Source organism: Mizuhopecten yessoensis, unplaced genomic scaffold (assembly GCF_002113885.1).
Source record: "Mizuhopecten yessoensis strain PY_sf001 unplaced genomic scaffold, ASM211388v2 scaffold9157, whole genome shotgun sequence".
Classification (NCBI taxonomy): Eukaryota; Metazoa; Mollusca; class Bivalvia; order Pectinida; family Pectinidae; genus Mizuhopecten; species Mizuhopecten yessoensis.
Window position 1 is genome coordinate 242,882 of NW_018407907.1, and position 11,774 is coordinate 254,655.

Genomic DNA, 11,774 nt, shown 5'->3' on the forward strand with positions numbered 1-11,774 from the left:
CAAATTAGTGTCTTCAAATACGATAGTTTTTGTCAGAAAACTGAACCATGGTCAAAATGTCTCATATCTCGGAGAGGGTAAAATATCACGCGTAAATGCTAACATTTTCAAATATAGGTCAACTGTGTAAGAAACACGTGTGTGACGTTGCCAATGGCGGAGTTTTACGAACTTTTTTTTTCGAACGAGTTTTTCCTTTTAAGCAATACTTTCCCTATGGAGAAATTGAAATATCAAAAGTAACATGCAATTTATTTCGAGAAAACGCAGTCAGATAAAAAAGGGACAAAATACTAAATTGGCTCCACATTACATAATCGACCGGGAAAACAGACCATCTGACCTTGACATTGGCTTAAATCAAAGTGCGTTGTCATTCATTATCTGACGGTGGTAATCATGGCCATATGCCCGCGGGGTCGTTCATTGAAGGAATATTATACAAGACGTGTATCCCTTGTATATTGGACTATCCTAGAACTACATAACCAATATAAAGGTCGAAACAATATCTTCTTTACCAGATAATTGCTAAAGGTCTTTACAACAAACAACACGTGTTCGGAGAAATTCGGTCGTAATATATATATTGTTTCGTAAACAAGACATGAGTTTTATTATGGTGATGGCAGACGGAGATAGACAAAATGTCGTTCACGTCTTATACCGGAGAATCTTGGAGCATCCCCGCAGCTCTCCGACAATCACCATGGCGACAGTATTGCTGCTTAGAATAAATCCGTGTTGTCGGTTTCCTCCCTATGGGTGATCATGTCGCGGACAAAAACCTTTCACTGATTGAAACCGACACATACAATGTAAACCGAAGATTTCTATCGACTGGACTGTTAGACAAACAGATCTAGAACTACACGTTTTAAATAAACAGTATTATTGACACAGACTTGACCCACTCACCGAGTCCATTGTCGGCTCTAATCAGCAGACAGCTATACCAGGGTAGAGGGTAGAAGGTTGAGAGTAGGGGCAACAAGGAGCGGGTAAAGGGTAGCGGAAGGAAGTACATGGTAAAGGGTAGACGGTTGAGAGTAGCGGGTAAGTGGTAGTGGGTAAGGAGGCGAGAGTAGAAGGTTGAGGGTAGCGGGTAACTAGTAGCGGGTAAGGGACAGAGGATAAGGAGGGGAGGGAAGGACAGGGTAAAAGGAAGAAGGTTGAGGGTAGCGGGTAGGTGGTAGTGGGTAAGGCACAGAGGGTAAGGAGGGGAGGGGAGGGAAGTACAGGGAAAAAGGTAGAAGGTTGAGGGTAGCGGGTAGGTGGTAGGGGGTAAGGGACAGAGGGTAAGGAGGGGGGGGGAGGGAAGTACAGGGTAAAAGGTAGAAGTTTGAGAGAAGCGGGTAACTAGTAGCGGGTAAGGGACAGAGTGTAAGGATAGGGAAAAATGGAACGGGATTTAGAGGGTATACGGTTGAGAGTAGCGGGTAACTAGTAGGGGGTAAGGGACAGAGGGTAAGAAGAGGAGGGGAGGGAAGTACAGGGGAAAAGGTAGAAGGTTGGGAGTAGCGGGTAAGTGGTAGCGGGTAAGGGACAAAGGATAAGGAGGGGATGGGAGGGAAGTAGGGGGTAAAAGGTAGAAGGTTGAGGGAAGCGGGTAACTAGTAGCGGGTAAGGGCAGAGAATAAGGAGGGGAGGGGATGGAAGTACAGGGGAAAAGGTAGAAGGTTGAGGGTAGCGGGTAACTAGTAGTGGGTAAGGGACAGAGGATAAGGAGGGGAGGGAAGGACAGGGTAAAAGGAAGAAGGTTGAGGGTAGCGGGTAACTAGTAGCGGGGAAGGGACAGAGGGTAAGGATAGGGAAAAATGGAACAGGATATAGAGGGTATACGGTTGAGAGTAGCGGGTAAATAGTAGCGGGGAAGGGACAGAGGGTAAGAAGAGGAGGGGAGGGAAGTACAGGGGAAAAGGAAGAAGGCTGAGGGAAGCGGGTAGGTGGTAGGGGGTAAGGGACAGAGGGTAAGGAGGGGGGGGGAGGGAAGTACAGGGTAAAAGGTAGAAGGTTGGGGGTAGTGGGTAAGGGACAGAGGGTAAGGAGGGGGGGGGAGGGAAGTACAGGGTAAAAGGGAGAAGGTTGAGGGTAGCGGGTAAGTGGTAGTGGGTAAGGGTCAGAGGATAAGGAGGGGAGGGAAGTACAGGGTAAAAGGTAGAAGGTTGGGAGTAGCGGGTAAGTGGTAGCGGGTAAGGGACAGAGGGTAAGGAGGGGAGGGGAGGGAAGTACAGGGNGTAAGGATAGGGAAAAATGGAACGGGATATAGAGGGTATACGGTTGAGAGTAGCGGGTAACTAGTAGCGGGTAAGGGACAGAGGGTAAGAAGAGGAGGGGAGGGAAGTACAGGGTAAAAGGTAGAAGGTTGAGAGTAGCGGGTAAGTGGTAGTGGGTAAGGGACAGAGGATAAGGAGGGGAGGGAAGTACAGGGTAAAAGGTAGAAGGTTGAGAGTAGAGGGTAAGTGGTAGTGGGTAAGGGACAGAGGATAAGGAGGGGAGGGGAGGGAAGTACAGGGTAAAAGGGAGAAGGTTGAGAGTAGCGGGTAAGTGGTAGTGGGTAAGGGACAGAGGGTAAGGAGGGGAGGGGAGGGAAGTACAGGGTAAAAGGTAGAAGTTTGAGAGAAGCGGGTAACTAGTAGCGGGTAAGGGACAGAGGATATGGAGGGGAGGGGAGGGAAGTACAGGGAAAAAGGCAGAAGGTTTAGGGTAGCGGGTAGGTGGTAGTGGGTAAGGGACAGAGGGTAAGGAGGGGAGGGGAGGGGAGTAGGGGGTGAAAGGTAGAAGGTTGAGGGGAGTGTGTAACTAGTAGCGGGTAAGGGCAGAGAATAAGGAGGGGAGGGGAGGGAAGTCCAGGGTAAAAGGTAGAAGGTTGGTGGTAGTGGGTAAGGGTCAGAGGGTAAGGAGGGGAGGGGGGGGAAGTACAGGGAAAAAGGTAGAAGGTTGAGGGTATCGGGTAGGTGGTAGTGGGTAAGGGACAGAGGATATGGAGGGGGGGGGAGGGAAGAACAGGGTAAAAGGTAGAAGGGTGAGGGAAGCGGGTAACTAGTAGCGGGGAAGGGACAGAGAATAAGGAGGGGAGGGGGAGGGAAGTACAGGGTAAAATGTAGAAGGTTGAGGGAAGCGGGTAACTAGTAGCGGGTAAGGGGCAGAGGATAAGGAGGGGAGGGGAGGGAACTAGAGGGTAAAAGGTAGAAGGTTGAGGGTAGCGGGTAGGCGGTAGTGGGTAAGGGACAGAGGATAAGGAGGGGGGGGGAGGGAAGTACAGGGTAAAATGTAGAAGGTTGGTGGTAGTGGGTAAGGGACAGAGGATAAGGAGGGGAGGGGATGGAAGTACAGGGTAAAAGGTAGAAGGTTGAGGGTAGTGTGTAACTAGTAGCGGGTAAGGGACAGAGGATAAGGAGGGGAGGGGAGGGAAGTACAGGGTAAAAGGTAGAAGGTTTAGGGTAGCGGGTAACTAGTACCGGGAAACGGGTAGAGGATAAGGAGATGAGGATAGGGAAAGATGGTTCAGGGAATAGAGCGTAAGCGGTTGAGAGTAGCGGGTAACTGACAGCGGATAAGGAGGTGAGGGTAGGGGAAAAGGTTAAGGGGTTGGAGGGTAGAAGGTTGAGAGTAGCGGGTAACTAGTAGAAGGTAAGGAGATGAGGGTAGGGAAAGATGGTTCAGGGTATAGAGGGTAGACGGTTAAGAGTAGCGGGTAACTGGTAGAGGGTAAGGAGATGACGGTAGAGAAAGATGGTTCAGGGTATAGAGGGTAGTAGACGGTTGAGGGTAGCGGGTAACTGGTAGAGGGTAAGGAGATGAGGGTAGGGATAAATGGTTCAGGGTATAGAGGGTAGACGGTTGAGAGTAGCGGGTAACTTGTAGAGAGTAAGGGGTAGAGGAAGAGGGTAAGTGATTAGAGGGTAGAAAATTGAGAGTAGCGGGTAACTGGTAGAAGATGAGTGGTAGAGGGTAAGGAGGTGAGGGAAGGGGAAGGAAGTACATGGTAGATGGTAGACGGATGAGGGTAGGGGTAACTGGTAGCGGGTAAGGGGTACAGGGTAGATGTTAGGGTGTAAAGGGTAAAGTATATGGGGTAAATGGTAAGGGGCAGAGAGCAGGGCGCTGACTATGAAACACAGTTCCGTTCAAACATATTCCATAAATACGCATCATGAGAAAATGTATGGGCAAGGCATAGATTAACACAACCCCCTATACTCATATATATTGTCAGGTTTGTATCGTTCAAACCATCAACTATCTTAAAACTGTATTTCAATTCTAAATATATAACCCTACCGATTTTAGTTGGCGTTCATATAGGCTATGAAAAACGTCATAATTGTGATTATAATGTGTGATTGATTTTTATATGACATGAACAGATTCCAAATGTGTAATATGTAAGAATTTTACTGCTTTCAGTTGGCATTCATAGGCAGTATGAATGCCATCTAGACAAATGCAAATTCAATGAATTGTGACCATACAAATTTGGGCTGAATAAGAATATGTCGTGGAAGAAAACAAAGTCATGTTCGCTACCAGTAGGCGACAAAATAAGACAATTTATTGAACTAATACTTGAAAGGTTATTTATTCAATAACCCGTGTAGGCAGGGACTAAATCATGATTCAATATGGACTTTGCTGTGCTTGTAAAGTACAATATCAGTTAAGTGGGAGGAGAGGTTACAATTACTTTCACGAAATTGTCTCCCTACACGTTCTAGACGAGATCAGTTGCTGGGGATTGACATTTGTCGTAAAGTTGGAAACAGTACACGGAATCTCGTGCCCCAGTTTCGCTGGTGGAAAGCATTAACCACTTGGAGCTTGATTGATTGATTGATTGATTGATAGGTTTTACGTCCGCTTCACTACCGAGTAGTTCGGTTATCCAGCAGACGATACCACTTGGAGCTGTTTGTATCACGTCTATATAGGCCGAGCTAATGTCATGCGCAGGTATTTGACACAATAACATTAAGTATCGGTCACATCCAAACATATTGTAACCAAAATGGCACACGTTTATTTTCCTACGCGCATCGCAGATAGCCACGTGATGAATGCTTCCATTGTATTAAATGGCAATGACAGGAAGTGGCGTTGAAATCATATTTTTGTTCCTAATTTTTATGCAAAATAAAAAAAAGGAAAAACAACCGTGACCCAGTGTTAACCTTCCACAGGATATATTTGTCGGGCATCGTGTCATAAACACACTAATTGTAAATGTCTAGGACGCACTGGACCAACGGGGAGCAAACTCCATCATTAGTACCACCTGCGGCGCGTGTAGCCAGCAAGGTCGAACCAGGACGATCTTCTGCTCGCCATTAGGTGGCGGTGCACACAGCTGTTTGCCACTAGGTGGCGCTGAACAATTGTATACGATTGCAAGGTCATTGACACGCGACAGAAACACTACAACACTACATTCATGATGTCCATGACCGAGCGCTACTTCATACACAAATACCGTAATTTCCGGAGCAGGCTCTACTCCTACGATAAACTTAAAATTACTTATTGATTAACCGTTAGACAGACTAATACCATATCAGAAAATTTAATAACATACTGTAATACAATTTTTTTTTAATTCACATTTTGCGCACGCTGACAATTTTTTATTTCTTTAAAGATTGTAGCATAGAAAATGATGTACAAAATGCATGTCCCATCTCCTTGGTGACTTTACCGTCCGTATCGTGTGTCACACATAATGACTTTGTGTATAGCGCCCGTAACGTGTTATAGACAGTCATTCAATGTACAGCGTCCGTAACTTTTGTCACGCACGTAATTTTATACTTCGTCCGTAACGTGTTTCACGCACAATAACTTTGTGTACAGCGCCCGTAACGTGTTATAGACAGTCATTCCGTGTACAGCGTCCGTAACTTGTGTCAAGCACATAACTTTGTACAGCGTCCGCAAGTTGTGTTACGCACAATTCATTTGTGTACAGCGTACGTAATATGTAACAGACAGTAATTATGTGTACAGCGTCCGTGATTTGTGACAGAGAGTAAATCCGTGTATAGCGTCCGTAACGTGTATCACGCATAATAACATTGAGGACAACTTCCGTAACGTGCTACATAACGTCATTCTGTGTTCAATGCCCGTTACTTGCGCGACGTATACTCTTATTTTGTACAACGTCCGTAACGTGTATCATACACGCATAATTACTTTTTGTACATCGTCCGTAACGTGTATCACGCATAATTACTTTTTGTACAGCGTCCGTAACGTGTATCACGCATAATAACATTGAGGACAACTTTCGTAACGTGCTACATAACGTCATTCTGTGTTCAATGCCCGTTACTTGCGCGACGTATACTCTTATTTTGTACAACGTCCGTAACGTGTATCATACACGCATAATTACTTTTTGTACATCGTCCGTAACGTGTATCACGCATAATTACTTTTTGTACAGCGTCCGTAACGTGTATCACGCATAATTACTTTTTGTACATCGTCCGTAACGTGTATCACGCATGATTACTTTTTGTACATCGTCCGTAACGTGTTTCACGCATGATTACTTTTTGTACATCGTCCGTAACGTGTTTCACGCACAATTACTTTGTATACAGCGTCCGTATTGTTTTTCACGCATAATTACTGTGTGTAGAGCGTCCGTAACGTGTATTAATACAGCGTCCGTTAGTTGTGTCACACACAATTTTTTTGTGTAATGCGTCTGTGACGATGTGAAGCACGTCATATTTGTAACATGAGTACATTTTTGATATCGTATGCCAATCACAAAATCAACATATTTATATATCCGTAACTCATGTCAAAACGTTAAGAAAAGTCCGTAACGCAAGTAGAAATTGACAGACAATTGAAGTGAAATTGCAAAAATATAAAGGTACTAATGGGAGCCCCGTTAGTTGTGGAGATATACATACAAGATTTTCTTCTGGCTTAATAAAGCTGTCAACTCAAGGTTTAAAAACACAGTGTCACAGGAATTTCCATTCCATATATTCAGATTGTTAAAAACTTCCAAGTGGCTACCCGATATAACTTGTCTCGGATGGTATATAACCAGTCATTGTATTATAGGACAGAAGTATACTTCAACCGCGAACTGATTGTGCTAACAAATTACTTATTCAAACTTCTTGATCAAGTTTCGTTCAGTTGCAAGGTACGTAAATAAAACCACGTTTGATAAGAGTTATTTCAAATAAAGCCCCATTGGTCGTGTAGATATAAATACATCTTTGTTATGACTTATTATAGTTGTCAACTCATGTTCTTTTTAGTGTTTCGGTGTATCTTATTTAAACCGTATTGTGTCACATCCTATTTAAAACATACTTCGTCACAAGAATGTCCATTCCTTATTCATAAATAGATTAACCGGTCAGGGTATGATAGGAAAGGCGAATTGATTGTCCTATCAAATTATATATTCCACTATTTCTGTTGATCAAGTTTCGTTCAGATCCCTGGTAAGTAAAATTTACATCAAATATTCACAATTTTATCATCGCCCTCGCATGGTTTATATCACCGTCCGTAACGCGTGGCAATCACGTAGTATTTATGCAAGATTTGTCTAATCGTCCGTAACACGCACGATTTTTCTCATGCATCGTCCGTCACTTGTGTCACGCAGCGTCCGTCACTTGTGCCGCGCATGCAGCGTCCGTCACTTGTGCCGCGCATACAGCGTCCGTCACTTGTGCCACACAGCGTCCGTCACTTGTGTCGCGCATGCAGCGTCTGCCACTTGTGTCACACTGCGTCCGTCACTTGGGTCACGCAGCGTCAGTCACTTGTGTCACACAGCGTCAGTCATTTGTGCCAAACAGCATCCGTCACTTGTGTCACACAGCGTCCGTCACTTGTGTCACACAGCGTCAGTCACTTGTGCCGCACAGCGTCCGTCACTTGTGTCATGCAGCGTCCGTGACTTGTGCCACACAGCGTCCGTCACTTGTGTCATGCAGCGTCTGTGACTTGTGTCACACAGCATCCGTCACTTGTGACACACAGCGTCCGTGACTTGTGTCATGCAGCGTCCGTGACTTGTGTCACACAGCGTCCGTCACTTGTGACACACAGCGTCCGTCACTTGTGACACACAGCGACCGTCACTTGTGACACACAGTGTCCGTCACTTGTGACACACAGCGTCCGTCACTTGTGTCACACAGCGTCCGTAACTTGTGCCATACAAACTGATTATGCATACAGCGTCCGTAACATGTGCCATACAAACTAATTATGCATACAGCGTCCGTAACTTGTGTCATAAACACTGCTTATCTATGCAACGTCCGTAACTTGTGTCATAAACACTGCTTATTAATACAGCGTCGGTAACTTCAAAGTGAAAATTACAAAAAAACGCTCGTTGCGAAATTTAAATATACAAGATTTATTTCTTACTTATCAAAGTTGTCAACTCACGATAATTGGTTTATTGGTGTATATTATTTAAAACATACTGTCTCAACAGGAATTTCCATTGTCAGAAACCTACTGAGTACCCTACTTAAGTTTGTCTCTGATAGTTAAACCAGAGAGGTATTGATCAAGTTTCGTTCAGTTGCCAGGTACGTAAATAAAAACACACTTGACAGTATCATCGCCCGCGCATGGTTCATGTCACCGTCCATAATGCGTGTCAAACACGTTATATTTGAACACAGTGTTCGTCATGTGTTTCAAGCACGTAAGGATTTGTCTCGCCGTCCGTAACGCACAGGACGTATTTAGTGCAATATGTGTTGGATCACCATCTGTAACGCAAGACAGACTCGAATCACGGTGTCTGACTTGTTTCAAACACTCAATGTTTGTGATCAACGTCCGTAACGCAAGTCAGACATGTAACACTTCTACACAGTGTCTGTAACATGTTTCAAGCACACAAAATTGGTATTTCCGTCTGTAACGCACAAGACATGAGACGCCATATTTGTGATCACCGTCCGTAACGTAATTCAAACACGTTATGATTCTACACAATATCTGTAACATGTTTCAAGCACGTAAGATATTGGTCTAGCCGTCCGTAACGAGCAAGACTCTAATCATGCAGCATCATCCGTAACGCAAGTCAACACGTGATATTTGTACACAGTGTCTGTTACATATTTCTAGCACGCAAGACAAGACGTAAGGCGCAAAGATATGATCATGCATCGTCCGTTACGCAAGCCAAATCACGTAATTATTGTATTTCTTGTCCGTAATGTGTCTATATTTGTATCGTCCGTAACTTCTGTCCCTAACGTCTGCTAAAATACACAAAAACAGTCCATAACATAACGAAATGTATAAATATTGGGTTCCGTGTTTGGTTAATATGCATGAGTGCAGACCGGTGCTCCGTTACACTGTACAAGCTTGTTCAAACTGATCACAGGTGACGTTTCGTGTTTTTCCGAGTTTTGCTAATTATAGTCACACAGGTGGGGATCTCCAATTCCCATTCCGAATGTTCAAAACTTCCTGGTAGCTAGCAACACGAACCCTGCATCGTTATCTCCGAAAGTTAAAAAAAACTACACACAAAAGGATTATATTACCAAATTATTTTCAACATGCTTATTGATGAGGAGGCTTCATTCAAGTGCAAGGTATGTAAAAAAAAATCACGTTTGTTTGTGACATTTTTTTACAGTTTGTACATAAATCATCCTCTTTAGGAAAAACACATAATATTTACATCATTGTCCGTATAACGCGTATCAAACACGCAAGATTTGTATCACCGTCCGCAACAGGAAAGATACATGGTCACGCATTACGTAGTTTCTATGGAAACCGTGTGACGTAGTGATTAGTTCCGCGGTAACTCGGTTATCACAGTTAGGAATCACGTGACACGGATCATGTGACCCGAATTTTATCATTATCTGCTTTCTTCGTCCCAACAAATTGAACCATCGCATGTTATAGTATTAAGGTCCAAAGGTATAAATTTAAAGGTTTTATCTCAGGACTAGAAAAGGCGTGGTTGATTAATTTTGAGGTGATAAGTATATTTCATTATATTGTATTCAATGCATTGTATGTTGAAAACATTTTTTCCGTATATGTCTTGTCTCCGATCACTGCAAAACATACGGAAATGAAGACACGGAAATGAAGGACGGTAACTCTGCGTGGAGATTGCACTTTCCAGCTCCTTTTACGTCATTGTCTCTAAACCAAATAATAAACAAAATTCGTTTAAAAACAATAATATTTTATTCAAGTTATTACTTGTACTTTGGATTTTTTTTACGTTTTCAACAAATTTACCTTTTGTACCTTTGTGTTGCGCCGGAACAAAATTATTTTCATAGTTTGATGAGGAATCTGTGAATAACCGTCTTCTCGATTTGATATTTCAATTACCATATACTTTTTACATGTAATACTATTCATCTTCGCAGCTTACTAGGTATTTTTTATGGTCGTTTTTTTTTCGTGCAAATTGGATTTCCCTGCACAAAGAAATATTGCCTGCCAAAAATCAAAATTAACCCAACCTTAATTAAATGTCAAGAAATATCATTTCTTACATAACAATGTACTTGTACGTGAGTGGTAAGTATTTATATATTGCCAATCTTACAGACCTTAGCAAGGCTTTGTAATTTTTATCCTACATGTGTAATATGTAATATGAGTACTCGGTCAACACGAGATTAATATGAAACCAAAGTCTGCTTCGTCAAAAAAGTCTCTATTATATAATAGCGATAAGGTTATCAAACCCTCATAAGTTTAATACAAATGTAGGTATACGTAGACCTCTTATACTAAATATACTGGTGTGTGTTAACGATGGATTGGAGTTAAAAATTTAGGAAAACAAGGTCAGAGACTAATAATGTCAAATAAATATAGGGTTAATAATTAGCTAATTCCATATTGGCCCAGTTATTAGGCCGAGGTCTGTCAAATTGGCCCGAGGCCGCAGACCAAGGGACCGAGGCAAGGTATATAACTATAGATCCTCCAGAGATGGTGGCGCCAGAAAATAATGAAAAGGGAAAACACTCGGAGTCGACTGCGCTTTTAATAAATATAAAATAACATATCGGGTTTCCTAGTAATTTTACATGTTTTAGGGGTTTAGATCGACTTTCGGTAAAAATAAATACATCCCGATAATTAAATATTTTCCGAAAGTCGATCTTAACCCCTACAACATGTAAATTTACTCTGAACACCTTAGTTTAGGTCCAAATATAGCTGTAACAAATTCTCAGGTCCCTGTGGCGTGATGCTATGGTAAAAAAACACCTCGGTATAGTGTCACTGGCCATTTGTCCAACGAACTGTAGCGTTGCAGAGGGGTTTGGCGACATAACGAGTGAAATTAAACGATGTTACACGTCATGAACATCGAGGTTTCAATGTATAGTAAGTTTGTATTCTATCTAATCCGACCTTCACGTACCACAAAAATTAAACATCCACGTTAGTCTTACTGATATAAATCTCCACAAATCGATATGTTATTTCATAAATCTTTTGACTTAATACGGGAAATTTGACAGTTCATTCAGCCTTACGGTATGTGTTTATTATTGAAAAAAGGTCCATATCCCTTTTCGTGCGAGAAATTAAAATTTTGTTAATACACCAATCGTTAAATAATTATAAATTAGTAGTTAGAGAACATAGGTCATTATGAATACATGTACATTTCTATTTTGTTCAATGCCCGCTAGGGCTTAACACGGCTTGATTTCTTAGCACACTGTACATCGACTTTGTAAATTGGAAATTTGAGGAGGGCGGGGGGG

General features: G+C 42.8%; 2 protein-coding genes across 4 annotated transcripts in view; one reads left to right on the plus strand and one right to left on the minus strand.

Moving 5' to 3' along the window:
* LOC110457489 (uncharacterized Nudix hydrolase NudL-like) overlaps positions 1–11,774 on the minus strand; it is a 55,250-nt gene that overhangs the window by 38,979 nt on the left and 4,497 nt on the right. The gene's annotated exons all lie outside the window — the stretch shown is intronic.
* Positions 9,424–11,774, plus strand: part of LOC110457471 (nuclear factor of activated T-cells 5-like) — a 59,789-nt gene continuing 57,438 nt past the window's right edge. The window contains exon 1 of the mRNA XM_021508768.1: positions 9,424–9,611. The gene's annotated coding sequence lies outside the window, so the exon portion shown is untranslated. The remainder of the gene's footprint in view (positions 9,612–11,774) is intronic.